At 44.7% G+C, this 27,547-nt stretch overlaps 1 protein-coding gene and 1 long non-coding RNA gene across 2 annotated transcripts in view; one reads left to right on the top strand and one right to left on the bottom strand.

Annotated features, from left to right (window-relative positions):
• LOC125392825 (beta-1,3-galactosyltransferase 5) overlaps window positions 1-27,547 on the top strand; it is a 580,132-nt gene that overhangs the window by 472,655 nt on the left and 79,930 nt on the right. The gene's annotated exons all lie outside the window — the stretch shown is intronic.
• LOC146895748 (uncharacterized) lies at window positions 13,714-16,088 on the bottom strand. The gene is made up of 2 exons (XR_015735570.1): window positions 15,880-16,088; window positions 13,714-15,145 (listed from the first exon to the last, which is right to left on the bottom strand). It is a non-coding gene; the product is annotated as an uncharacterized LOC146895748 (long non-coding RNA).

The raw sequence follows: 27,547 nt of genomic DNA, 5'->3' as shown, positions 1-27,547 counted from the left end.
CTGCAGTAGAGTTTGAAGTCAGAGTTTGTGATGCCTCCAGAAGTTCTTTTATTGTACAGGATTGTTTTGGCCATCCTGGGTTTTTTGCTTTTCCATATGAAGTTGAGTACCATTCTTTTAAGGTCTTTGAAGAATTTTGCTGGGATTTTGACGGGCATTGCACTAAATCTGTAAATTGCTTTTGGTAAGATTGCCATTTTTACTATGTTAATTCTGCCTACCCAAGAGCATGGGAGATCTTTCCACTTTCTGGTGTCTTCTTCAATTTTTTTCTTCAAAGATTTAAAGCCTTGTCACACAAGTCTTCCACTTGTTTGGTTAGAGTTACTCTGAGATATTTTATGCTATCTGTGGCTATTGTGAAGGGTGCTAATTCTCTGATTTCTTCCCCAGACCTTTTATCATCTGTGTACAAGAGGGCTACTGATTTTTTTGAGTTAATTTTGTATCCTGCTACATTGCTGAAAGTGTTTATGAGTTGTAGAAGTTCTTTGGTAGAAATTTTGGGATCACTTATGTAAACTATCATATCTTCAGCAAACGGTGAGAGTTTGACTTCTTTTCCAATTTGTATTCCCTTGATCTCCTTTTGGTGCCTTATTGCTCTAGCTAGAACCTCAAGAACTATATTGAATAGATATGGAAAGAGTAGACAACCTTATCTTGTTCCTGATTTCAGTGGAATCGCTGGGAGTTTCTCTCCATTTAGTTTGCTGTTGGCTGTTGGCTTGCTGTATATTGCCTTAATTATGTTTAGGTATGTTCCTTGTGTCCCTGCTCTCTCCAAGACCTTTATCATGAAGGGATGTTGTATTTTGTCAGCATCTAATGAGATGGTCATGTGGTTTTTATTTCTCAGCTTGTTTATATGGTGAATTATGCTGACAGATTTTTGTATGTTGAACCATCCTTGCATCTGTGGGATGAAGCTGACTTGATTGTGCTGGAGGATGGTTCTGATGTGTTCTTGGATTCAATTTGCCAGTATTTTATTTAGTATTTTTGCATCAATGTTCATGTGTGAGATTGGCCTGTAATTCTCTTTCTTAGTAATGTCTTTCTGTGGTTTGGGAATCAGGGTAATTGTAGCCTCATAAAAAGTGTTGGTCATTGTTCCTACTGTTTCTATTGTGTGGAATAATTTGAGGAGTATTGGTATTAGTTCTTCTTTGAAAGTGTTGTAGAATTCTGAGCTGAAACCATCTGGTTCTTGGCTTTTTGTGGTTGGGAGACTTTTGATGACTGTTTCTTCAGCTGTTATAGGTCTGTTTAATTTGCTAATCTGGTCTTGATTTAATTTTGGTAGGTGATATTTATCCAGAAAGTTGTCCATTTCCTTTAAATTTTCCAATTTTGTGGAGTACAGGTTTTCAAAACATGACCTGATGATTCTCTGTATTTCCTCCATGTCTGTTGTTATGTACTCCTTTTCATTTCTGATTTTGTTAATTTGGATATTCTCTCTCTGCCTTTTGCTTAGTTTGGATAAAGGTTTGTCTATTTTGTTGATTTTCTCAAAGAACCAGCTCTTTGTTTCATTGATTCTTTGTATTGTTTTCTTTGTTTCTATTTTGTTGATTTAAGCTCTCACTTTGATTATTTCCTACTGTCTAATTCTCTTAGTGAGTTTGCTTCTTTTTGTTCTAAAGTTTTCAAATGTTCTGTTAATTTACTAGTGTGGGATTTTTCCAGCTTCTTTATTTAGGTGTTTAGTGCTATGAACTTTCCTCTTAACACTGCCTTCATTGTGTCCCATAAATTTGGGTATGTTGTGTGGTCATTTTCATTGAATTTTAGGAAGTCTTTAATTTCTCCCTTTTTTTCCCTCCTTTACCCATTGATGATTCAAGTGAGCATGGTTTAATTTCCATGTGTTTGTGGGTTTTCTGGAATTAGTATTACTGTTGATTTCTAGTTTTATACCATGGTGATCTGATAAGGTACATTGGGTTATTCCATTCTTTTTTGTATGTGTTGAGGTTTGTTTTGTTACTGAGTATGTGGTCAATTTTTGAGAAGGTTCCTTGAGGTGCTGAGAAGAAGGTTTATTCTTTTCTGTTTGGATGGAATATTCTATAGATGCCTGTTAAGTCCATTTGAGTCATAACATCTGTTAGTTCTCTTATTTCTCTGTTCATTTTTTGTCTGATTGACCTGTCAGTGGTGAAAGGGGAGTGTTGAAGTCTCCCACTATTAGTGTGTGTGGTCTAATGTACTATTTAAGCTTTAGAAATGTTTCTTTCACATATGAGGGTACCCTTGTATTTGTGGCATAGATGTTCAGTATTGAAATTTCCTCTTGATGAATTTTTCCTGTGACTAATGTGAAATGACCTTCTTTGTCTCTTTTGACTGATTTTAGCTTGAAGTCTATTTTGTTAGATGTTAGGATAGCTACACCCGCTTGTTTCTTAGGTCCATTTGATTGGCATATTTTTTCCCAACCCTTTACTCTGAGACAATGTCTGTCTTTGAGGTTGACATGTGTTTCTTGTATGCAGAAGAAGGATGGATTCTGTTTTTGTATCCAACATGTTAGCCTGTGCCTTTTTATAGGTGAGTTGAGTCAATTTACATTATGGGATATTAATGACCAGTGATTGCTATCTCCTGTTAATTTAGTTTTCATTGTTGGTGATGTTAATTTGTGCATTTTTTTCTTCTTTGGGATTTGCTGCTATAAGATCATCAATTTTCTATGTTTTGTTGGTGTACCCATCTTTTTTTGGTTGGAGTTTTCCTTCTAGTACTTTGTGTAGTGCAGGTTTGTGGCTAGGTATTGGTTAAATCTAGATTTGTCATAGAACATCTTGTTTTGTCCTTCTATGGGCATTGACAGTTTTGCTGGGTATAGTAGTCTGGGCTGGCATCCATGGTCTCTTAGTGTCTGCATAATACTTGACCATGACCTTCTGGCTTTCATCATCTCCAATGAGAAGTCAAGTGTAATTCTGATAGGTCTACCTTTATAGTTACTTGACCTTTTTCCTTTGCAGCTCTTAATGTTCTTTCTTTACTCTGTATATTTAGGGTTTTGATTATTATGTGGCAAGAGGACTTTTTTTTGGATCCAGTCTATTTGGTGTTCTGTAAGCTTCTTGTATCTTCTTTAGGTAGGGAAAGTTTTCTTCTATGATTTTTTAAATAAATTTTCTGTGCCTTTGAGTTAAACTTCTTTTATACCTATTATTCTAAGATGTAACCTTTTAATGGTATCCCATATTTCCTGGGTATTTTGGGTTAAGCTTTTGTTAGATTTAATGTTTCCTTTATCTGAAGAGTCTATTTCTTCTATTGTATCTTCAGTGCTTGAGATTCTTTTCCATCTCTTGTATTCTGTTGTTCATGCTTGTGTTTGTGGTTCCTGAACTTTTTCTCATAATTTCTGTTTCTATAATTCCTTCGGACTGTGTTTTCTTTATTGTTTCTATTTCAGTTTTTAAGTCCTGAATAGTTTCCAATAGTTTATTTTATATGCTTGATATTTTTCTTTGTTTTCTTTAAGTGATTTGTTGATATCTTCCAATTTTTTGTTTGTCTCTTCCTCGATTTCCTTAAGGGAATTTCTCATTTCATCATTAAGAATTTTAAACATTTTCTTGAAGTTATTTTTAGGGTCCTCATTGTTGTGTAGGTTCACAAGAGATGTTTTAGAGAGAATTAAGTAATTCCCAAATCACTAAAGTCACTTCCTTTAAAAACATTTCTCCCTTTGCTAACAGTAAGGTAAAAGAGACTGGTGAGATGGAAACCAGGTTATCAAAAGTTAATTTATCTTCTTCTATTTCATTGTTTTGGATTATATTCTAGTAGCATTTAAAAAACAATTCTATATGCTTCTTGCTAGTGCTTATGGCTGACTTTCTGTCCTCAGTCGAGTAGGATAAGGTAAACCAGGCTCATTGCTGATTTACCTCTTAGTTCACATGTTTTTTTAAGAAGGAGGTGGAGGCAGGAATGAGCCTCCCTCCCACTGATGGGTCAAGTCTTGAAGAACAGCGGCTGACGTTGGCCTCTTGCCCCTGTAAGAATGTGCACTTATGTACCCTAATAACTCAAAATTACACATTAAAAACAAAAATAAAACACTCCAGAAACCCCTCAAGAAATTGACTAGTTTTATGTTAATCTGATAGGACTAGAAGATTAACAAGTTTTATTAGTCTAAAGAAGACCTGAGCATTCAAAGTAAGATTTCTAATTAGAAAATCAATGACACATTGAGTTCATTTTTTTCACCGTCTTTCACCCGTCTTCCCATCATTTCGTCCACCCAGAGGGGTGTCCTCCATTCTTTTGGTTGAAGAACCTACTTCTCATACTAAGGACAGTTTGTTCTTGTGTTCCAGATTAATGTGAGAACAGGAAGAGAATGAGGCGGTCTGTCTGCAAAGCATCTTGAGGAATCTTTGGGAATATTTTCTCAGAGTCCTCCAACCATTAAACACCCTCCCTCCTAACCCCACCAACATGGGAAATGGTCCAGGCTGTAATAACAGAACCACCAGTAGGTGGCGAAAAAGGACAAGATTCTTGGTCGGGTGTCACAGCCCCTGGGGCAGGCAGCCTGTTTGTCCACCACAATGAAAGCCAAGGTCTATCAACCAGGAGAACGAGAGAAGACAAACCCACACATATTAGTGAGCTAACAAACACACCATTTACAATGTTTTTATCTAAGATAATTTGTTGTCCAAGATGTTGGGCAGGTCCAAAATTAATATGTGTATATATGAATGTGTAATATGTAAACACATATATCATAAATGGCTTCATGATGGCATTTTCATACGTATATATCACGCATTTTTGCTGCTCTTCACCCCTTATTGTAAGCCTGCCATCTGATTGTTCCCATATGAATCCTTATTTTTTTTTCTTTAAATGTGTATGTGTGTTTTGTCTTTGTTAGTGCCTGGAGCCAGGGAAGATATAAGATATAAGAGGGAGTCAGATCCCCCTGGGACTGAAGTTATAGAGAGCTATGAGCAACTGTGTAGGTGCTGGGAATCAACTCCTGGTCATCTGGAAGAGCAGCCGGTGCTCTTAACCACTGAGCCATCTCTCCAGGTCTCCACCTGTTCCAACCCTGTGTACCTGGGTATATCCTGCAGAAGGGGCACTCCAGCAACCACTAGACAGTTGCCGTGAGTTCCTGGTGGCAATTTTTAGTAGTGAGAATAATTTCTGCCTGAGTAATTCAGAGAGGTGAGATGTGTCCAAGTCTTAGGATATTTTGGTTTATTTTGTAGCAGGCCAGTTTTCTCTGTGGGTCCTTGCCAAAATATTTGTCTAGGGGCCATGGTAACCCTAACAGTTTAGATTCAGTCACACATCTCCAGTAGCCAAACAGAGACAAAACAATGGGTTGGAGACTTCCCTCCCAGTCAATCTGACAGCCCTGCTCCGGCCTTCACAGGCCCTGGGCACACACAGAAATGTCTGGTGCCCAGACATTCATGCAGACAACACACATGCATACAATGAAAATAAATAAATCCAAGAAATAAGCATAAGAGAGAAATGATAGTGAAAAACAGAGAAAGGGAATTCATTCGAGGTGTTTGGATAGAGACCAGGCAGCTGCACAGGCAATGCCTGTAGCAGCCTCCTCTCCCCCATCTCTCCAACTAGCAGCCTGTGAACCAGAAGCTTCCTAACTGAATCTCTAGTGCCCAGATTGCTTGGTTCTCCTAGCAGGTTGTCAGACCTGAAACATCAAAGGGATCCTGATGAAGCCTCCCACCCCTGAGCCCTGCTGAAGAATCAGAGCTGACCTGGCTGCTGGCTCCAGTAAGACCTCATAAGGAAGGTTCCTGACTCAGCTCTATGATCTTGAACTCTGCAGAGTTCTTTTTAATTTATTTATTTATTAAAAATTTCCACCTCCTCCCATTTCCCTCTCACTCTTCCCACTCTCCCCTCCCTCTCCAGTCCAAAGAGCAATCAGGGTGCCCTGCCCTGTGGGAAGTCCAAGGCCCTCCCCACTCCTTCCAGGTCTAGGATGGTGTGCATCCAAACAGAATAGGCTCCCAAAAAGCCAGTACATGCAGTAGAATCAAAACCCAGTGTCATTATCATTGACTTATCAGTCAGCCCTCATTGTCAGCCACATTCAAAGAGTCCAGTTTGATCACATGCTCGTTCAGTCCCAGTCCAGATGGCCTTGGTGAGCTCCCATTAGATCAGTCCCACTATCTCAGTGGGTGAACGCACCCCTCATGGTCCTGACTTCCTTGCTCGTGTTCTCCCTCCTTCTGCTCTTCATCTAGACCTTGGGAGCTAAGTCCAGTGCTCCAATGTGGGTCTCTGTCTCTATCTCCATCCATCTCTGGATGAAGGTTCTATGGTGATATGCAAGATATTCATCAGTGTGGCTATGGGATAAGGCCAGTTCAGGCACCCTCTCCTCTGCTGCCCAAGGAACAATCTGGGGACATCTCCTTGGACACCTGGGAACCCCTCTATAGTCAAGTCTCTTGCCAACCCTAAAATGGCTCCCTTAATTAAGATATCTTTTTCCCTGCTCCCATATCCACCCTTCCTCCATCTCAACCATCCCATTCCCCCAAGCTCTCCCCAATCCTCCTCTTCTCCCCATCTCCTCTTTCCCCCACTCCACCCCCACCCTCGTGCTCCCAACCTTTGCCCGGCGATCTTGTCTACTTCCAATATTCAGGAGGATAAATAAATGTTTTTTGGGGGTGTTCAGCTTCTTATTTAGCTTCTCTAGGATCACAAATTATAGGCTCAATGTCCTTTGTTTATGGCTAGAGTCCACTTATGAGTGAGAACATACAGTGTTTTTGTCTAACTCTTGCCTCTCCCTCTGCTGATGGTGTTTATAGCTATTCTAATGAACTTCTTACCCCGGCCATCAGCTTCAGTGACCTCCTTGAACCATTTTTGCAGATGTGAGGCTTAAATTTCAGCAGAGGCCGTGAGTATACGCACAGCTGCGCAATGCTGGCCAAGGTGTGGTTCTCTGTTTAAACTCTAATCTCTCCTGCAAGGTAGTTTCCACAAGTTGTCAGGACCGTGTGAAATTTCCTCTTAGGCTCCAGGTTCCTCCTCTGGCCGGCACCAGCCTTCATCTTTTTCCTCCTCCCAGGCCAAGATCCCTGGGGACATTCCAGTTTCATTGGGATAATTGTCTCAGTAGCCAGATGGCCAGATGAGGGATGCACATCTCTCTTTGGAATGTCTCGGCATCTGCCAGGTTGGTTACAGCGTTTCTATGGAGAAACTTGAAAGTCAGACATCTGGTTCACCTAAATCTTCACGGCTAACAAAGGCCTGGGAAAGGACACCAGACTTTCCTGGCTTGAAAGAGCTGTCTTCTCACAGCTTAGATTGACCTTTGTGACCGCACAAATCATGCACCCAGCTCTCTCCTCTGGAGTGAGCTAGCTGCTTCTGCTGTAGAATGTCATCACAGCTGTGCTTGTCTGGTAGTGCTCCCTAGGGAAGGAGGGCTGGGGGCAATCACTGGAATCTGTCTTGAGATTCTGTTCTCTTCTCCCAGCCATTCATGTGCAGTTCTGTCCCAACTGAGCAGGGCCTCCCGAGTCTGGGGAGGAAATAAGTATGTAGGCTGGGGGAAGACTTCCATCTATGGTGACTTGAGGAAGCCATCATCCATGCTGGGGTTGTTATCTTCTAGCGGTCTTGGTCAGGTTCCTTTCCTGGGACAATTAAGGAATTAAAAGGCAGGAAATCTTGAGCACATCAGGTAGCAGCAGGGAAAATCTCAGACTCAGCAGACAGAATCAGTCTGTAAAGAATAGCTTTAACTGATGGTGAGAAAGCACACAGACACACAGTCAGATACACAATCAGACATAAAAACAGACACACATACACAAACACAAACAGATACACACAGACACAGAAACAGACACACACATACAGACACACACACACACATATATATATATATAGATAGACACACACACAGACACACAAAAACACAGACAAAGAGACACACACACATAGAGAAGGAGAGAAAGAAAGAGAGACACCTTCTGCAGAGCAGACTGGGGGTCTTGAAACCTAACTACTCCAGTGGGCTTGGGGTTTTAAGGGTCTTTGAGATTTTCTTTCCTTAATTTAGGGTTGGTCAGTTTCAACAAAGTCAGAGAGGCTGATAGGCCCCCAACTTTAGGGAAAAACATGTCCTGAAAGTCTATAAGGCCATAAGCTGCCAGATTTTGTCTCAAGTTAAGCAGGAGAGGGCGAAGCCAGGACCTATCTTTGGCTGGTCTCCTGATCTGTCTCCTTCCAGGGGTCTGTCTAACTCTGAGTCCCTCAGGGTCTCCCATTCTCCTTCCAGGAACCCTCCACCTAAGCTGCGTAAGTCAGTCAGATGAACTTGTTGGGTCCCCAGGGTGGACTTGTGTTTTGGTTTGTTCCTGGGACCATCTGGGGAGGGGGTAGAAGCTGTTTGTGTCTCCCCGGGGAACAGACCTTTGATGGTGTTCTAGGATTCCAAGGTAGGCAACGGTCAGAAATTGCTGGTGTTTCTACCAATAGGGAGAGGAGACAGATTTATACAAGCATGAAACTTGAAGGAAGCAGGTATCTCAAAAGCCCCATTCTTGAAGAGGGAGCATCTTCGGGGTTTTATGGAGTGACTCCTGAACTGTCCCTGTTGCAGCTTTCTGTCCCAGCCTCATTCACGCCTTTGCTTTGACAGCTTGTGTGGTGCAGCCCTTCAGTCTTTTCTTTTGAAGATCAGGTGCAAGTTTGACCCCATGGTACTGTGGTACCCGTGAAATGTACTAATTCGGCAAGCGAAGTGGAGTTGGGGGTGGGAGGGGGGCTGGCGCAACCACTGTCTGCCTCTGAGTATAAGTGAAAAAGATAGAGTGTTGTAAGTTAACGAAAAGGTGGAGGGAGGGCGGTATCGGGTCTTGATTTACACTAAATACCAAAGCCCTCAAAGTGCAAGGCCAGCCATTTCCACCCAGGCAAAACACTCCTCCGATGGCTTATATTTTTTCCTCATAAACAGCCTCTGAGTTTTAGGTAAACACGATAAGCTCATATTTCAGTCTGCGGCAGTGTGGTATGGTCTGGCTGTGTATATGGACCTTGTGCATTGGTGTGACTCCGTCTCTCTGAGGGCAGTCTGCTGCTCACACTCTCAGGCTGGGCCCTGTCTGGGCTCAGTACCACTGGCTTCCTCGGGGCTCTGCAGGACTCCTTCTGTTACCTGCCCCACACGCTCCTTTGGGGCTTCTTAATGGATGTTAGTCTTCTCATAAGACCACTGGTTCCCTTTAGAGCTTGTATTAGTTCCTCTTCTCTCTGCTGCGACAACTGAATGACACAAGCCACTCTAGGAAGGACGGGTTTATTTTGCTCATGCATTGGAAGGACCACGTAGAAGGAGCTTTGCTGGTGGCTGCAGCCACAGCTGTGACAGCAAGGGTGCAAAATTGTGAAAGTAAGTTCCAGAGAAGGACCGAAACCTCCCCTGAGGTTTCTGATTAGATCAGCCATGAGGTGGGAAGCTTGCGGTGCTGCAAGTCCAGAGGTGAAACACCTGGATGCACCTTTCTCTGTACTGACCCAACATCTTTGTGACCATTACGGAGCCCATGGAAGGAAGAAACTGCTATCTGTGCCTTGATTTATGACTTTTTTTTGTTCTGTTCAAATGGTTGCTACATTGAAATATGGAATTTGAGGCCACCTGAATCTGTGCTCCTGGGTCATGGCCACTCCTGTTTGTTTCCAGAGCAAGCTCTCTCTTATCTCCTCTGACATGAGAGCTGTGTTTTATGCTGGCACTTGCCTTCTCTTCCCATGTCTGTTCAGTCCCAGACCCCAGTTCTCTGAAATTCACGCTCTTTCCTCTTCAGTTAAACCTCTCAGGAGGCGCCCTCACAGCCCCTAGATGGCTCCGAACCCAGTCCAGCTGACAGATGAACACAGCCCCATTGCACGGCTCCACACAGCAGAACTGCGCTTCTTAAGTAGTTCTGATCTCAGAAGGAATGTAAGGCTATTCAAAATCAACTACAGTTTTTGATTGGTCACTACTAATTCTTACCTAATTGGATCAGTAATTAAAGCATTTTGTTTTGTGTGTGGTGTGGAGCAGGGGGAAAACCTTGAAAGTTGGTCCCCACCGTCAGCTTTGGTGGAAAGGGAGGCTCACTTTTTCTTTTTCTTTTTATTTGTGTGAGTTTTTTGCCTGCACATATGTCTGTTTTTGCCGTCCACCATTCTGCGCCCCCAGGCTGGTGGCTCCAGCAGTTTCTGGAGTCCTCTGCTTCTGCCTGCCGTCTCGCCTTAGGAGCACTGTTACAGATGTCTGTTACTGCACTTGACTGGGGGTAGGGTCTAAGGATTTGAACTCAGGTCCTGGAGCCTGCACAGCCAGCCCTTTATACACTGAACCGTCTCCCCAGCATTTTTATTTTACTGATGTTCTTTTCATGTGGTTTCCTGGGAGAGACATGAAGTGGATATGATGCTGATGTCCGTGTAAAGGTGCCTATCCCACAGACACACACTCACGAGTACTGGAACCAGGGCAGATTACTCTTCAGTGACGGAGAATGAGCCCAGCAGAAACTGTGTGACTACAAACAGAAAAGCAAGCCTGTTCATACAAGATCTCAACCCGGGGAGCACGCGATGGGTTGTGCTGCTCGATGGAAAACTCAGACGGTGAGCAATTACAGATGTCTTCACAAAGTCCTGTTTTCACATACCTTGTTTGCGTTTATGTATATATGTGTGTATATATGTATGCATGTGTGTATGTAGGTATATGCGTGTATGTGTGTGTATATGTATGTGTGTGAATGTGTGTATATATATGTGTGTATGTATGTGTGTATGTGTGAATATGTGTATGTGTGTATGTATGTATGTGTGTAAGTGTGTACTGTGTATGTATGTATATGTGTGTACATATGTACGCATGTGTATATGTGTATCTGTGTGTATGTGTGTATGTGTATGTATGTGTGTGTATGCATGTGCATGTGGTTACTTGGTTATGTCTGGGTACACATGCGTTTAGAGGTGCCTGTATCAGTGTGTACATGGGATGCACATGTGAAGGCTGGAGGCTAACGTTGGGTGTTTTCCTTGTTTGTCCTCCATCTTGTCTACTGAGTCTGATTTTCTCATTTGAACCCAGAGCTCACGGATTTGTCTAGTCCAGCTGTCCAGTTTGCGGCAGGCATCCAGTCTCTACCTTCTGTTGGATTTATAGGCGGCCACCGCACCTGACTGGTATTTACCTGGGTGCTGGGGTCCACACTGCAGCCCTCATGGTTACCCTGCAAGCACTTGACCTAGGGGGCCTTCTCCCCTGTCCCCTCTCCTGTCTTTCCTCTGCCAAATCATCGTTGCACATTCGACACCAACAGCTGGTCATGAAAACTAGTTTAGTAGCCTGCACTTCAATTCGAATTTTACTTTGTTTTCCTGAAGGTTTTGTGTCAAGGTTTAGGGACCCACCGTGGACGGCAAGCCTGGTAACCATGGCAACACCACAGCATTCCACAAAGTAGCTCCAGAACTCAAGGCTCTGGGGTTGGGGGTTAATTCCTATAACAAAGGGTTTTCTGTTCTAGTGGGCACGGGGAGGCTCCTGTCTGTGGTGGTGGCCAGAACAAGCTTTCAGGCTGATGACTCCGGAGGGAAGAAAGGAAGTCCTAGCTTCCTGCCCTTGGCTGCTTTATGAACAGATAAGCGAGCGTGAGAGCCAGCGGGAGCGTGTTCCTGAGTGACCCAGGCACCTTCTTAGCAGTCACAGACGCTCTCACATACATGCAGTTCCTGACCTCAGTCTCTCCTCAGAGTCTGCCTTAAAACACCCCCGATGACCAGGAGCAGTCCGATTGCTGCTTTGCTGTCTGCTTCTCGCAGACACGCAGCTGCGTCACCAAGGATGTTAACTGTCCTCCCATCACCACCCACACGCTGCAGACTCAAGACAGAGCAGGTCCGCAGTTGATGAAATGCCCTCCCGGAGAGCATCCAGTCTGAGACATAGCATTTTCTCAGAAAACGAGGAGAGTTTGGTTTGAACAATTTAGTGAGGGGAAAATGTGTCTAAATTCCGGTTTCTTTCGCTCCCTGGCAACAGTTGCAGGGGAGGGGGCAGGGCAAGCGCAGAGGTTCTGCAATAAGAGTGTGGCTTGCTTTTACCCCCTGTATATTTACTTATTATTTTCTTTATTGCTTTCCTAGTGTTCATTTCTTGGTTTGCTTATTTTCTGCATGTGTTCAACCATGTTTTGGAGGAAGGAGTCCACTCTCCATTTTTAAAATAGAAACGACAATGGTCTCAAGAAGTGAGAACTGGACCGTGTACAGAACAATGACCCAGGGCTCTGCTTATGGATGGGTGATTGTTGCTGCTGGTCAGTGGCCGGGTTCTGGGCTGGATGTTTCCAAGGATGATTCAAGATTGCGAAGCCGCAGGACTGCTTAGTTCCAAGCGAAGTGCTACTACAGATCAGGAAGAAATGTGTTTTATGATTATTGCTTGGGGCTTTCTTTTATGGGTGTCAGATAAGGAGTTTGGCTGCCAAGGGCACGGCACAGGTGGTTCAGTTTTGACTGACAGGCTTGGCTTATGTAAGCTTTTGCTTCCTTCTCAAGATCCCTCTGACTTTAATCTTATGTGCATCAACTTTTGCATAGACATAAGACCATAAATAGGGAGCTCCCCTAACAGTTCACTCAGATGATACCCCAAAGCAGGCTGGGCCACATGGCCCATTTTCTGTGGTTCTGGAAGGAGGGAGGTAGGACTGTATTTCAGGATGTGTTTGGACAGAAACCAAGCAGGTGCACACACAGTTGAGTGCAGATGGAGGATGTAGGCTGCTCACAGGTTTCTAGTACTGTTGTTTGGACAGGACTGTGTGTGGTGCAGAGTTTAGGGTCACAGACAGCCAAGGGCACTATTCGAAGTTTCTTGAAGGACAGAGATTATTCAGACCTTTCTCTGGAGGTTTTCAGGTCCCAGGGGCATCCTGTGACCGTAACGTACTCTCTGTTGAATGGAAGATAAGGTTAGAGCAGCTAGTGAGCAGATTGGTGGGGGCTGAGTCCGAGGTGACTGTTCAGTCATCCTTTGCCTTCAGTAGCTAAGGAAAGCGATTGCTTCTCAATATGGCGTATCTTCATAAACTCACTATTTTCTCCATAATATTTAACTTGCTCTGTTGTAAACTCACTATGCATTTAACCTGACCTTGAACACTTGATATCTTTTTTTTTTGAGACGTGGTTTCTCTGTAGTCCTTTCTGTCCTGGAACTCATTCTGTAGACCAGGCTGGCCTTGAACTCAGATATCTCCCTGCCTCTATCTCCCTTGTGTTGGGATTAAAGGTGTGGGCCACCACAGCCTGGCTTGATCTTTTACTTTTTAGAAAAGATTACACACTGTGAAGTTCATTTATTTTTATGCATATGGATGTTTTATATAAACACATGTCTGTGTACCATGTATGCATGGATGCCAGAAAAGAGCCTTGTATTCCCTGATACTGGAGCTATACACTGGTTTGAGTCATTATGTGGGTGCTCGGAATTGAGCCTGGGTCTTCTGGAGGAGCAGCCATTGAGTGCCTTCCACTTCCGAGCCGTTTCTACAGACCACGGCTGATACTTTTGACTTTTGCTTCCATGTGCTGGGATTGCAGGGCTGTAGGAACACACCTGGGTTCCCCATCAAGTACATTTTAAAAATGTATTTATTTATTATGTATACAGTGTTCTGTTTGTGTGTATGCCTGTAGACCAGAAGAGGACATCAGATCTCATTCCAGATGGTTGTGAGTTGCCCTGTGGATGCTGGGAATTGAACCTGGGTCTCTAGAAGAGCATCCTGTGCTCTTTACCACTGAACCATCTCTCCAGCCCCATCAGGTACATTCTTTAAAAAGATTCCAACAGTTTAAACTTGTGTTGATTAATTGATACAGGAGGGCCTAGGCCGCAGTGGGCAGCGCTGGCTGTAGGCAGGTGGTCCTTGGCCATAGTGAAGGGCAAACCAGTGAGCGAGAGAGACGGGCAGTAGTGTTCCTCTATGGGTTCCACCTTGAATTCCTGCCTGATTTCTCTCAAGGATGGACTGTAACTTTAAAGCCAAAGTCAGAAGAGCAAACCCTTCCCTCCCCAGGATGCCCTAGGTCAGGGTGTTTCACCACAGCACCAGAGAGGAAATAGGAAGTAGGACACCTCGCCCCCAGTGTTTCTGAGACAGGTTTCACTCTCTAGCTCAGGTTGACTTGCAACTCATGACAGTCCTCCTGCCTTAGCCTCCCACCAAATGGTATTAATGGCTTCAGCCACCCAGTGTGGCTCTGACTTTGATTCATATGTTTTGTTTTCCCTTACAGAACTTACGAAGGGTTTTTAAACTAAATCACTGCTCCCCATGCAGTTTGTCTTTAATTTGCAGGGCATCCTGTCCTGGGGCGAACCTTGTTTGCTTTGTTAGAACCATTAAAGAACAATGCCTCTGCCCTTCCTTTGTGCTCCCATAGCACTTCATGAAACCTAAAGTGCCCACACCCTGCCACTCCTAATGCTGCTCCCTCGAGCTTCCCCCAAGCTGAGCTGCTGGAAGCCTCTGTGGTATCAGTGTCCGATGTGTTGAGTGGCCCTTGATCTGGCCAGTTACAGGGCAAGCGCTCCTGGGCCTGCTGGACACTGACTCTTGGCAGCCAGTTCCTCCAGCTGGCGATCTCGAGGACGGCTGCAGAGGGATGGTTTCTGCCCTGCCTGGCTTTCCTCTCCCTTTAGCTTTTCGGTCGGCCCTGGCATAGGAGGTTAGTTAGGGGATGGACTTTAGCACTGGGCTCTTGCTATGCGACTTTTTCTTGGGGGATCTGTGCACCCGAGTTATGACACGAGTGACCGATGGAAGTCCAAGTCCACCTTGATGAGCCAATGAGCTCACCGTTTTTTCTTACAAGTGTGGATGAGGAGTTACTTACAAAAGTGTGCATGGCCTTCCCAAACAGTTGCATCGATGAAAACATTCCATTCCAGCATGGATGTTGGCCTCATGAGAACCGCATGGATGAGTCTCTCCTTCAGGGAACCTCTACTTACTCTGTCAACTCCTGAGGCCACATGAAGCTGGTACAGGATTCCACACTTCTGAGAGGGGGACAGAAGAGATAGAGTGGGTGAGATCTCAGGCGACACTGCCCACTCTTTCCTTCTATGAGATCCTGACCTTTTAAGACTCTCAAGTCAGTATACACAGCTTCTCTTATTAAAATGTGGCCATGGCCGTGTTACACTTGGAGGACAATGCTCCCCCAGATGGGAGGGTGGATTAATCAGCCATATATATGCTTTCCTTAGCCTGAGTTATCCTTTTGTTATAGAAACTTGCCTCAGGTTAGGGTGTGTGTCTGTGAGAGTTCATGTCAGGTTGTGGTATCCAGGAGGCTTAATCCAGCTGCATTAGTATCCGAGGAAACAAATTACCAGAAATTCTGTGGTTTTAAACAGCAAAACCCATTCTGTAACCTGTTCTCTCTCTCTCTCTCTCTCTCTCTCTCTCTCTCTCTCTCTCTCTCTCTCTGTGTGTGTGTGTGTGTGTGTGAGAGAGAGAGAGAGAGAGAGAGAGAGAGAGAGAGAGAGAGAGAGAGAGGAGAGACAGGGGATTGAGCAAGAGGGGGAGAGAGATCAACAGAGAGAGAAAGAGCAAAAGGGAGAAAGATGAACAGAGAAGGGGGATACTATGGAAAACAGAAGTGTGCATTTGAGAGGTCTGCGGGCTATGCCCCATCCTAGCTGGCTAAGGAAGATCATTTTGAAAGACCCCCATATGGGGAGACTCTCACTCAAGTCTCGGGATAACACCCCCCCCCCCAGTAACTCACGAGAGACCGTCCTTGCTGCAGTCACACGAGGTTAAATCGACGGGAAGACGGGAACCAGTGCACTGGGGCCGAGACTCAGAACCCATGCAGGGGAGGAGTTTGACCAAGAGTAGCTGGGAGAAGGGGTTTTTAAGGGAAGAAACCGCGGCCCAGTAATCTGAACGGGGCAGGGAGGGTGTCACAGAAAATTCCGAAAATACCAGTGATGATCACAAGGGGGCAACTTCCTGTTTCTCAAGGTTACTCTCAAGATTATAATCAGCTAATTCCTGAAACGTAGTATGTAGTATCCCTTAAATACCAATGAGAATCATAAGGGGGAAACTCCCTGTTTCTCAAGATTGTTCTCAAGATTACAATCTAACTTTATGTTCAGCTAGTTCCTGAAACCCTGAACTGGCTAATTCTAGATTTCTGATTCTTCTCTCCCTGTTTAGATTTTTGGCTCTATTTCTTCCTGCTTGGGGGGGGAGGGGAGGGGTGTCTGGATTTATCCAGGTCTTTCAATTTGTGCCCTTCCCAGGTGGCTCCAGCCTGAGGCAGCTTCATCCCATTTCTGTCTCTTCTTTGCACACCGTCTCCTCTATGTCTCCTGTCACCCTCCCCTCTTATAAGAAGAGAGGGCTCACTCTGAAACAAGGATGTCTTGCCTTGAGATCCTTAACATAGCTACATCTACAAAGACTTTCTCTCCAAGCTCACACTTAGAGGTTCCAAGTGGACATAAGTCCCATCCCCCTCATTATTAGCTGCTCTGATCATGAGACCCTCAGGAGTTCCTGATGGCAGGGGAGTGGTTTCTGGTGGGTTTGGCTGGGCATGGCTGTCAGTTAAGGAACCATATATAAGCGGCTCTGGTACACAATAAAGGGGCATCTTGTTTTAAGGTTGACCCGTGTCTCTGTCTGTGTGTTTTAGTGTGTTTAAATCTCCAGACCCTTGCCCAGCTCACAAATGGGCCTGTAGTGCAGGCTCCGCACTACAGACGTAGTACCATAGTACACATAGTAGTATGGATGGTACAAGAGTAGAGTGATAGAGGGTTGCTAGCTGCCGTGTAGGTGCTAGGAACCAAACCTAGGACCTCTGGAGGAGCCCCTAGGGCTCTTAATCACTGAGCTATCTCTCCAGTCTGGGACATGAGTTTTAAAGAGACATTACCGTCTAAAGCAAATGGTCCCCAAGCTCTACCTATATGGGAACTACCCTTCAGGCAACCATTCGGAGAGCTACAAATGCCTGGTGCAGACCTGCTTACTGAGATGGCAATGGAAGCCAGTACCATGAACTCTGAGCCAGGGTGAGAAGGTATTTACGGTCCACAGAATGAGAGCATACATATAGCATATTATATATACATATATAATAAATATAAAACATATATTTATTGAGAGATACTCAATAAATATCTGACTGGAGAATTGGGTTTCTCCCATGGAGAGGCACAGCCTTTATTGACTGTTATTCCTTTTGGTCTCTAGTCCCTTTAAGGGGCAAGCCACGCCCACTCCCAGCGACTTCTGACCTCTCTTTCTGTTTCCTCTCTTGGCGTGTACACACGTGGTTTGTCTTTTCTCTCTCTCCTTTTCTCTGTTTCTCTCTTTCTTTCTCTCCCTCTCCCTTTCTTTCTTTGCCCCCTCCCCCTTTCCTCCATAACTCCGAATAAATATTTTAATCTCATTTTACATATCCATGTCTTTGTCTCCTGCCTGCCTGCCCACAGCCAGCCTGCCTGGGGCACGCATTATTTTTTAAGGAATATTATTGACTATGAGATGTTGGCCGTGAGCCTCAGAGTCTTCCTCTACAAACTGAACCTGACAGTGAAATCTGCTTATGAGAGTTCTGGGGATTCAGTAGGAAAGTGTTCTCTCGGATGTTGGGTGTAGGACTAAGGACATAGCAAACACACAGTGGAGAGTGGTTTTCCAAACTCAGTAGCTGAGAAAAGACATCAGCTCAGCATGTAAGAAATGATGGTGGATGTTACTAAAGAAGCATGTCTAGGCATCTGGGTACCGAGGAGAACTCTCCAGATTTTGCAGGGATGGGCACCTGGTGGTCCAGAACGCTTCAACTGGGAATGCTTAAATGGGTAGATTCTAGGTGGAAATGCCCAAGCAGGGAGTTGGAAAGTAGCCAGTCTGGTGCAGGATGGGAAGAAAGGGAAGACTAACAACCTGTATTAGCTTTTTTTTCCCATTGCTGTGATAAAATACCCAACAAAAGCAACTTAAGGAAGGGTTCATTTTTGCTTGTATTTTGAGGTGGGATACAGTTTGTCATGGTGGGAAGTCATGGAGGCAGGAGGACAGCAGCTGTTCACCCGGCAGCCACAGTCGGGACACAGAGGTAGGTGAATGCTGGCTCTCCTTTTTATTCAGTCAGGGACTCAAGACCTTGGGAATGGTGCCACCTTCCTCCAGGATAGGTGTTCCACCTCAGTTAGCCCAATAAAACTCCTTCAAAGGCATGGGCAAAGGCTTGTTTTACAGGTTATTCTAGATCCCATCAGGTTGCCAGTCAATATTAATTCTTACACAGCTCTTAACACTCCAGGACCAAATATGTGGAAATCAGGAAGTGGCCAAAGAGATGAGAAAGAATTACGTTGGAAGACTGCCCGGATGGGAGCAATGACCCAAGACACCATGTAGGCAATAGCCCACTGTCCTAACTTCATTTCTAGTCTCCCTGGAAACAGTTTTGAAATCACAGAGCAAAGCACCTTGCTTGTTACTGTGTGTGTGTGCGTGTGTGTGTGTGTGTGTGTGTGTGTGTGTGTGTGTGTGTGTGTGGTGTGGTCTCTAATCTAGGTCCTGAGAAAGCAAGCAAAAACCAAGCTAGGGAGGAGTAGGGAGGCACAGGAACCACACCTGCTCTTATTACTGTGGGTTCCTTGTCAGCTCGTGGAGCCCTCTCTGTGGCAGATGACACTGACCTTGCGTAGTAAGCAACTGGTGGCTGAGCCCCATCTGCTGTGACCGCATGCTCACTTGGCGCCTGTTAGCTCTCACCAGATGGATACAGAGGGCTTTGCCGTGTTACCAACTTCAGTTAGCGGTAACAGGACACTGTGTGGGCTGGAGTGCAGCTCCATGGACAGCTCTCACCTGGACTATGTGAAGCCCTGGCGTCCACGGCTGCACAGGCTGAGAAAGGAGGGGTCGGAAGTCTCCAAAGGTCTCACTTCTGTTGTGAGACAAACCCCATGGCCTGCAGCCCAGGGGGTGGCCCACCGTGCCTCTTCTAGACAGCAGCAATCCTAGTTAGTGTTATTCCTCTTGTACAAAGCCCTCAGGCGCGGTATTCAGCACAGCTGGCTCATTCCAGCTTTCTGCATCCATCCCCTCTCTACGTCTTCCCCCCATGTCTTCATTTCCTCTCTCCTCTTTTTCTCCTTCCCCTTTATTCCTCTTCTCTTGCCTCTTTAATCCTCCTTCCCCTGCCCTTCTTCCCCTCTCTCCCTCCCTCCCTCCCTCGCACCCTCTCTTCCACCCTTTTTCCCTCCCTTCTTCCTTCCCTCCCTTCCTTATCCATCTCTCTTCTCCTGTCTCCTTTTCTCTCAGTCCCATGTGGAATCAAATTCAGGGATTGAGACAGCTATGCTTTTTGACTCTGGGCAGATTCTCAGTGCTGCTTAATGCGAGGACCTGTGTTGTTTTATTTTTGAATTCCCTTCCTAATGGCAGCGGCACCAAACTTTCTGAGCGCTATTTTTGAGCAGGATATATGGATAGGCTTCTCATGCACACAACCTCTCTGCTCCCCTTCAGCCCAAGGAATTTGCTGAACCTCATAGCCGTGCCCAGGTGGTCCGTAGTAGTGAGGACCTTGGCCCTGCTTGGTATCGCTGCACCTACCCACTTCCATTTTCCAACCACGACTTCATGTAAAACTTCTCATCCTTACAAACCAGGCATGAAGTTGTTTCTTGAGTCTTGCTTTATGGGCTGAGGATGGAGCTCAGTTGCCATGGTGCTTGCCTGGCATGCAAGAAGCCGGGGTCGGATCCCTAAGCTGCGTAGACCAGATGTAGTGATGCATGTCCGTAATCCCAACACTCAGGAAGGGGATGCGAAAGGAGCAAGGCAGTCACCATCCTCCTTGGCAGCCCTGCTTTTGTTTTCTTGTTCTAGTTTTGTCAACTGGTAGCAATCTATAGTCACCTTTGAGGAGTCTCAACCAAGGGTTGTCTAGATCACGTTTACCCGTGGATGTGTCTATGGGGTTGTCTCGATTTTGGGTGGTTTATGTGAGAAGATACAGTTTAAAAGTGAGCCCTCCTTCTCCCTGGATGTGGGTCCTGGACTGTAAGAAAGAGGAGGTGAGTGAGTGTCAGCAACCCATGTGTTCATCTGCTACCTGCTCTGTACTGTGGATGTGACCAGCTTCTCCTAATGCCTGCCTTGGCTTTTCTGCAGTGATGAGATGTACCATGGGTTTGTCAGTGAAATAAACTCCCTCAAAACTGTGTTGTCAGGGTCCCTCATCATAGCAGCAGGAGGAAGCTAGACCAGGTTAGCCTGGGTACCCCACCACAGGAACAGGAGTAAGCTATACCAGGTCAGCTTGTGGCTGCAGCTAGACCAGGTCAGCTTGGGGCTACAGCTAGACCACGTCAGCTTGGGGCTACAGCTAGACCAGGTCAGCTTGGGGCTGCTGCTGCCAGGGTACCCCATCACAGCAGCAGGAGGAAGCTAGAGCAGGTTAGCCTGGGTACACAAGTCCTTGTTTTAAAAGCAAAGCAAAACAAATCATGCCTTTCTTTCATTAAGTGGTGTGTCTAAGATTTGTCTGTGTTAAATGTAAAATCTAACCTGTGACTCTTCCCAGCCACTACCTCGGATTCCCCTGGAGAGAAGTATGCCACCTGTCTTAGTGTTCTGCTGCTGTGGTAAGATGCTACAGCCATGGCAACTCTTATAAAAGAAAACATTTAGTTGGAGCTGACTTACAGTTCGGAGGTTTTGTCCATTACCATTATGGCAGGAAGCCTGGTGGTAGACATGGTGCTGGGGAAGGAGCTGAGAGTTCCACATCTGGATCTGCAGGCAGCAAGAAGAGAGAGACACTGGACCTGGCATGACCACCTGAAACCTCAAAGTCCACCGCCAGTGACACACTTCCTCCAACAAGGCCACACTTCCTAGTAAGTAGTGCCATTCCCTATGAGCCTATGGGGACCATTTTCATACAAACCACCACATCCCCTAACCCCTCTCCTAGTGATGGACACAGGTCACTAGAACCTAGAGTTCCCCATTGTACCAAGAGCACCACGAGTATTTTCCTTTGTCATCACAGATGCTGTGCAAATATCCCCAGCCATGGCATCAGAATTGCCTGGGCTCACCATGACTGAGTTAGGCCAAGCTGCTGGACAAGTCTTGCCTGTTACCAATACACACAGTCCTACATCCCCATATCCCTGCCAGCTCAGCCCAGCCTGCTGACTGGCACTAGGCTTATAGGCGTGAAGTGCTGCCCCTGGCATTAATTTGCATGCCCCTGACTGCTAACGGCTGCCTGAATTGCTTTCCAAGCCTGCTGTTTTGACCCCAGTGGACCCCCTGCCAACTGTGGGCGTTCACTTACTGCTGGAGTTGCAGATTTCTCTCTAGTCCTCTGGAGTTCCTGCTCTTTGTTTTCACATCTGGTTGACTGTTCTTGTCTCCAGTGACCTTCCTCGGTGCATGGCCTCCACATCATAACACCACGTGTGCTCACATTACTGTGAGCATTGACGTTTAGTTTAAGAAGAGCCATGTTGTCCGTTGTCTGTAAGTTATGTGCCTAGATCTCCTCCAGGCACGGTTTTGTCTTATTTAGTAGGAATGGCATTTACCTAGGGCTCATCATTACATCTGTGTTGGGCAGCATTCCTCCACCCCTCTGCCAACCCACGTGCCACTTCCTCTGGGTTTTTACCACCTTCACCATATGTTGACTGCCATGCATTTTTCTTTTCTTGGTGTGTTTTCTACTTCGTGCCTATGGAACACTGTCCTCCCATACTACATCTAAAATGTGCTCCTCAGGCTGGATTTAAATTCCTGCCTCTGTGTCTGGAGGGCTGAAACTGCAGGTACACAGCACTGAGCCCAGAACACACCGTCTTTTTGTTCCCATGACTTCACCTTTATGTCTCGTGGGACAAGTGATTGTGCTTGGATTAGAAAGTTGACTTAGCTCTTGATAGGCCTTTTTTTCCCTCCATTTGAGACATTTATCTTTATCACATTCCTCAAAACACTCTGCTGGAATTTATTGCCCATGGATGACAATCAATAGTGAAGGTAGAATAGCGTCTTTATTCTACTGTTTGAAATTGGAGATTCTTCTTTTCATAGATTCTTGACTTGCTCATACTTGCTCAGAAGGGTCAAGGATGAGCTTCAAAAAGCTCACTACTTCTGCTCCTTTCTTCCATCAGTAGGGTTTTGACAGGGCTGAGGTGAAGCGTCTCTCTCTTCCTGCTTCAGTTACTGGGTATAGCACAAATTCTAATTGGTATAAATAATAAAAACACAGAGACAGATATTGGGGTTAATGCTGAAGATCAGAGAAGCCGATCGGTCAGCCACTTGAGAGTTCCTTTACCTCTACCAATGCTCAGACCAAAAAGATGATCCTGTCCTCAGACTGCATCTTCAGATTGCATCTGTCTCCACCAGACTTCAGACTGCCCAAGCTCTTGTCTCTGCCTGCCTTATATTACTCTCTCAGCCCAGGCATATCACTCCTGTCTCTATCTCCATAGTGCTGAGATTAAAGGCGTGGGATTCCCAAGTTCTGGGATCATGTTTGTGTTTCTCTTTCAGACAGATTCAGTCTCACTTAAGCCAGAGTGACCTTGAACTAACAGAGATCACTCTGCCTCTGTCTCCCAAATCCTGGGATTGAAGGTGTATGCCACCACTCCCTGGCCTCTAGTGGTTTGCTCTGCACTCTGATCTTCAGTAAAGTTTATTTGTTAAAAAGAAAACACCAAAATATCACTACAGCTGGGAGTTTACATCTTCCAAACCAATCCCAACAATCCCAACAATCAGTCTTCAAGTTATGACACAGGGCTGGAGAGTCAATATACCTTTGAGATAAAACTGTAATTGAATACTGGTGGCCTTGCCAGGAAATTGCTTCTGGTGGTTCTTATGGTTAGGTAAATGAGAAAAAGGCATTTGCTAGATCAATAGCTCCATATCATGTACCAGGAAATGAGCTTTTATCTGATCAAGTAAGGACACCCATCTGGTACAACATAACTTCTCTGTGCCTCCAGCAAGCTCCCAAATAATGCCATGGAGACTTATTAATTATGAAAGATTATGAAAAGCCTTAGATTAGGCTTGACCCACTAGCTCTTATAACCTAAATTAACCCATTTATATTAATCTATGTTTTGCCTCATAGCTTTTTCTTTCTTTGATTCTGTATGTCTGATTCCCTCCATGTCTCGTCAGTGTCTGACACGTGCCTAGATTCATCTCTTCCTTTCTCTCTGTCTCTGCCCAGAAGTACTGCCTATGCCTCCTGCCTAGCTATTGGCCACTCAGCTTTTTATTGCACCAATCACAGCAATACATTGTCACATAGTGTGCAATTTGATCTCACAGCAGTGCAGCAGCTGCAGTTGGAGTCTCTACTAGATTAAGGTTTTGGTAGTCGATTGCCACTCTCTGGTTCCATCTGTCCTCTGCACAGGCCAGAGAGAAGAGTTAAAGGGAGATGTAGTGTGAACAACAGTTCCTCCATTTTCCAAGTCCTTGATGGTGGTGCTAAATTCTGGAGTTCCTTCGGGGTTGCGATGCTAGCTTTGGTTCACTACTTTTCCCTTATAGAACTTCCTTCAATGACTGGCTCTCAAATCCACTTCCTTTAATGGTATATTTAGGTCTTAGGATATGACTTCTGGAAGATGATACTGTGGGATAATGCTCTTGTACACTGTAAAGATTTGTCACTTGCATTGGTTTAATAAAATGCTGATTGAACAGTAGTCAGACATGAAGTGTAGGTGGGACAACAACTAGGAGAATTCTGGGAAGAGGAAAGGCAGAAATGCAGTCCCAGGTCAGATATAGAGGGAACAAGATGAGAATGCCTCACTGAGAAAAGGTACCAAGCCACATGGCTAAACATAGATAAAAATTATAGTTAAATTTAAGTTGTAAGAGCTTGCTAGTAATAAGCCTGAGCAATAGACCTACAGTTTATAATTACTATAAGCCTCTGTGTGTTTATCTGGGACTGAATGGCTATGGGACTGGGTGGGACCGAAATTTTTGTATACAAGATGTCATGGAAGATCCTTAGGATCTGGTCCTACCCAAAGGCTCCATTTGTTGTCTGGCCCCCCAAATCTCCCATTCTAAGAAGGATTCAGAGCAATTCTTTGGTTCCTTGGATGCCTGCGTCACATAATTAGAAATGGGTCTTGTAATAGGAAGGCCACTTGTTGGTTTCCCAGCAGCCCAGACTCCCAAAATAACCACACAGAAACTTTATTAATTAAAACACTGTTTGACCTATTAGTTCTAGCTTCTTATTGTCTAGCTCTTACATATCAACTTAATCTATCTCTATTGTTCTGTGTATCACCACAAGCTCATGGCCTAGCAGCAAAGTTTCAGTGCATCTGTCTCTGGTAGAGACTCCATGGTTTCTCTCTACTCTGCCTTCCTTTTATCAACATTCAGTTTAGTTTTCCCTGTCTACCTAAGTTCTGCCCTATCAATAGGCTGAGGCAGCTTCTTTATTCACCAGTGGTATTCACAGTATACAGAGGGGAATCCCACATCATGGACTAAGTTCCTGAGAAAATAACCAGACATTCCAAAGTATTTGGACAAAGCAGAAGTTCTACTTCTACATAAGGATGCATTACTACTATAGCACATCCAGCAGGCAAGAGCACACAACAAGTGTGCAAAGGGATCCTGTGCCTCACTCTCAGTACTCAGAGTTTGGCCTTATTCACATGGCTATTCCCAATTCAAACAGCTAGCAGAGGCAGGAGGATCTTGAATTTGAGGCCAGCCTGGTCTACAGAGTGAGTTTCAGGACAGCTAGGACTACACAGAGAAACCCTGTTTATAAAACCTAAAAACTCAACCAGCAAAACCACCAACACCTCAACAAGAATCCAGCTGATAAGCAAACAACAACTTGTGAGAACTGTGTGCAATCTTGAGTGTGCAATGCAAAACTTGTAAGAGTAGGATGCAATCTTGAGTGTGCCAAGAAAAACTTGTGAAAGCAGCTTGAAACCTTGAGTGTCCAAAGCACAACTTGTGATAGCAGTGTGAGACTCTGAGTGTGCAAAGCACAACTTTTGAGAGCAGTATGTAAACTTGAGTGTGGGAAGCACAACTTGTGATAGCAATGTGCAATATGGTTGCATGTATAATCCCTGCATATTTAGACAGATTGAATGGGGAACATGCATCCTCCCAACAGGGTTCTTTATGTGGCAGCAAAGCTTCCATCCTGAGTCCTCTAGGGAGGGAGGCTTCCACAGCAGCACCCTGATCCATTAGATAGGGTTTCACCTGAGGCAAGCACGCAGAGAGCTAAGAAGCTGTTTTAAAAGTAATCATAATCCTTTTGGTTTATAACATATAGACTATGGGACATGCCTAACTCCAGAGTTTCTGTTTTCCCTGCTGGTCTTCTGTTGTAGTTACTTTCCTATCGCTCTGAAGAAACACCATTGCTAAGACAACTTATAAAATATAGTTTAGTAGAGCTTATAGTTTCAGAGAATGAGTCTAGGCAGGCAGGCAGGCATGGTGCTGGAGAAACAGCTGAGAGCTTATATCAGATGATCCACAAGTTGAAGGCAGAAAAGGCCACCCCCAGTGGCACACCTCCTCCAAGACCACACTTCCCAGTCCTTCTCAAACAGTCCCATCAACTGGGAACCAAGTATTGAAACATGTGAGCCTATGAGGGAAGGGACCACACCTTCCTTTAGGTTTTTAAGTTAAAGAACAGTAACACAGATCTCTTCACAATGTCAGGGAGGTCCAAATAAGCTTTTCTCTGTGCGTTGTCTCCTTGTGGGACCCGGGACATGTGTGGAGTATGCTACACATGTGCTTCTGGCACAAGTTTGGGGAACCACACGATTCTTTGATTTTTATCCCCAAATATCCCCCATTACATCCTGGTGATAGTGGGAGTAGCTTCCTGCTTTTAAAAATGTACTGTTAGGATTTTATGTGAGAGAGTGTTGTGTCTTCATATATGTCTATGTACCATATGCATGCCTGGTGCCCACAGGGGCCAGAAGAGGATATCAGATTCCCTGGAATGGGAGTACCAGATGGTTGTGAGCTGCTCTGTGGGTGTTGGGAATTGAACTCAGGTCCTTTGGAAGAACAGCCTGTGCCCTTAATAAGCAGCTGTTGCTCCAGCCCTGACTTCCTACTTTTGAAATTCTTATTTTTGAAAATTTGAATCTGATCTCATCATTGCCCACAAGCTTGTCTAATTATTTTATTGGAATCACTCCAACTTATCTCTTGTTTTTATGCTGTTCTTCCCTGGTTGCTGAATTTTGCTGTTTCTTTTAAACAAAAGATCCTAAAATTCTAAGATCTGATTGTAGACTCTTGAAAGAGATGATAACTTACAAAGAAGAAAAATGTTCAAAAGCTTGTAAATCATACAGAAAGATAAAGCATCAAGAGAAGACAGAAGTCTATACGGGAAGACTGTTGGGATTGAACTTAGGAAATCATATGTGAGTGATTGGTGCATGCATGCACAGACATGTGCATTTGTGCATGCTGTTTAAATGGGATAAGGCTGAGGCAGGGATATAGGCTTTTGAGGGGACTATGGTGGGGGAGGGAGCTAAAGGATTAAGGTCTTCCTAGAGGAGCAGGATGTTAATTAGTAGAAGGAGGAAGGAAAACAGTATTCTCAGTCTATCGCCTACCAAAGAGGATCTTTGTTCATGAGTGCATGCAGAATACCACCAACGGAGGTAGACTCATGGGAGATAGGAGGAGTTCTACAGAGCATTTAACCAGGCATACAAACTCCGAACTCTGAGTGAGTTATACCCCAGGGTTTCTGAGAGTTCGTAGACTCCAGAGGCTCAGCGTGACTTCTCCTCTTAGGAAAAGAAAAGGTAGAGGTAGTCTAGATTGATAAATTACCAGTCAGGTCCTGGAAGCTTCTGGAATGGTATATGGAACAGATGGCTTCCTAACGTGAGCCAGAGGAAACATTGAACATGTTGTGTAGCTTTGATTTTGCATGAGCAAAACCCTGGTGCTTCAGTTTTTATTCCCTTCTTGTTCTAACTAATAACTCTATGAATAATTTATTTCTCCAATTTGTTAAGATTCTTGGATCTCTCATAGAACCACTGCAGGTGACTAAAAGATATTTGATAATATGTTGACAGTAGTGGCACTTCCATTAGCCCCGGAGATGACAATTCCAAAGCTAAACTTTGCATGGGAGGATGGCCCACGTATTTATAAAAATACATTGTATGATCTATAACTTGAGATAATACATGTCTTGAGGAACAAGATCTGGGGTTAGGATCCAGAAAGCAAGTTCTTTACTGATGAATGACTCTCCTTGAGTAGTGTAGATGAGAGGCGTGGGATCCTAGAATGGTTTTGTTGTTGTGTGACTTTTACTG

The sequence above is a fragment of the Myodes glareolus genome, chromosome 2, assembly GCF_982192425.1.
Source record: "Myodes glareolus chromosome 2, mMyoGla1.1, whole genome shotgun sequence".
Lineage (NCBI taxonomy): Eukaryota > Metazoa > Chordata > Mammalia > Rodentia > Cricetidae > Myodes > Myodes glareolus.
This window is presented reverse-complemented; position numbering and strand designations above follow the sequence as displayed.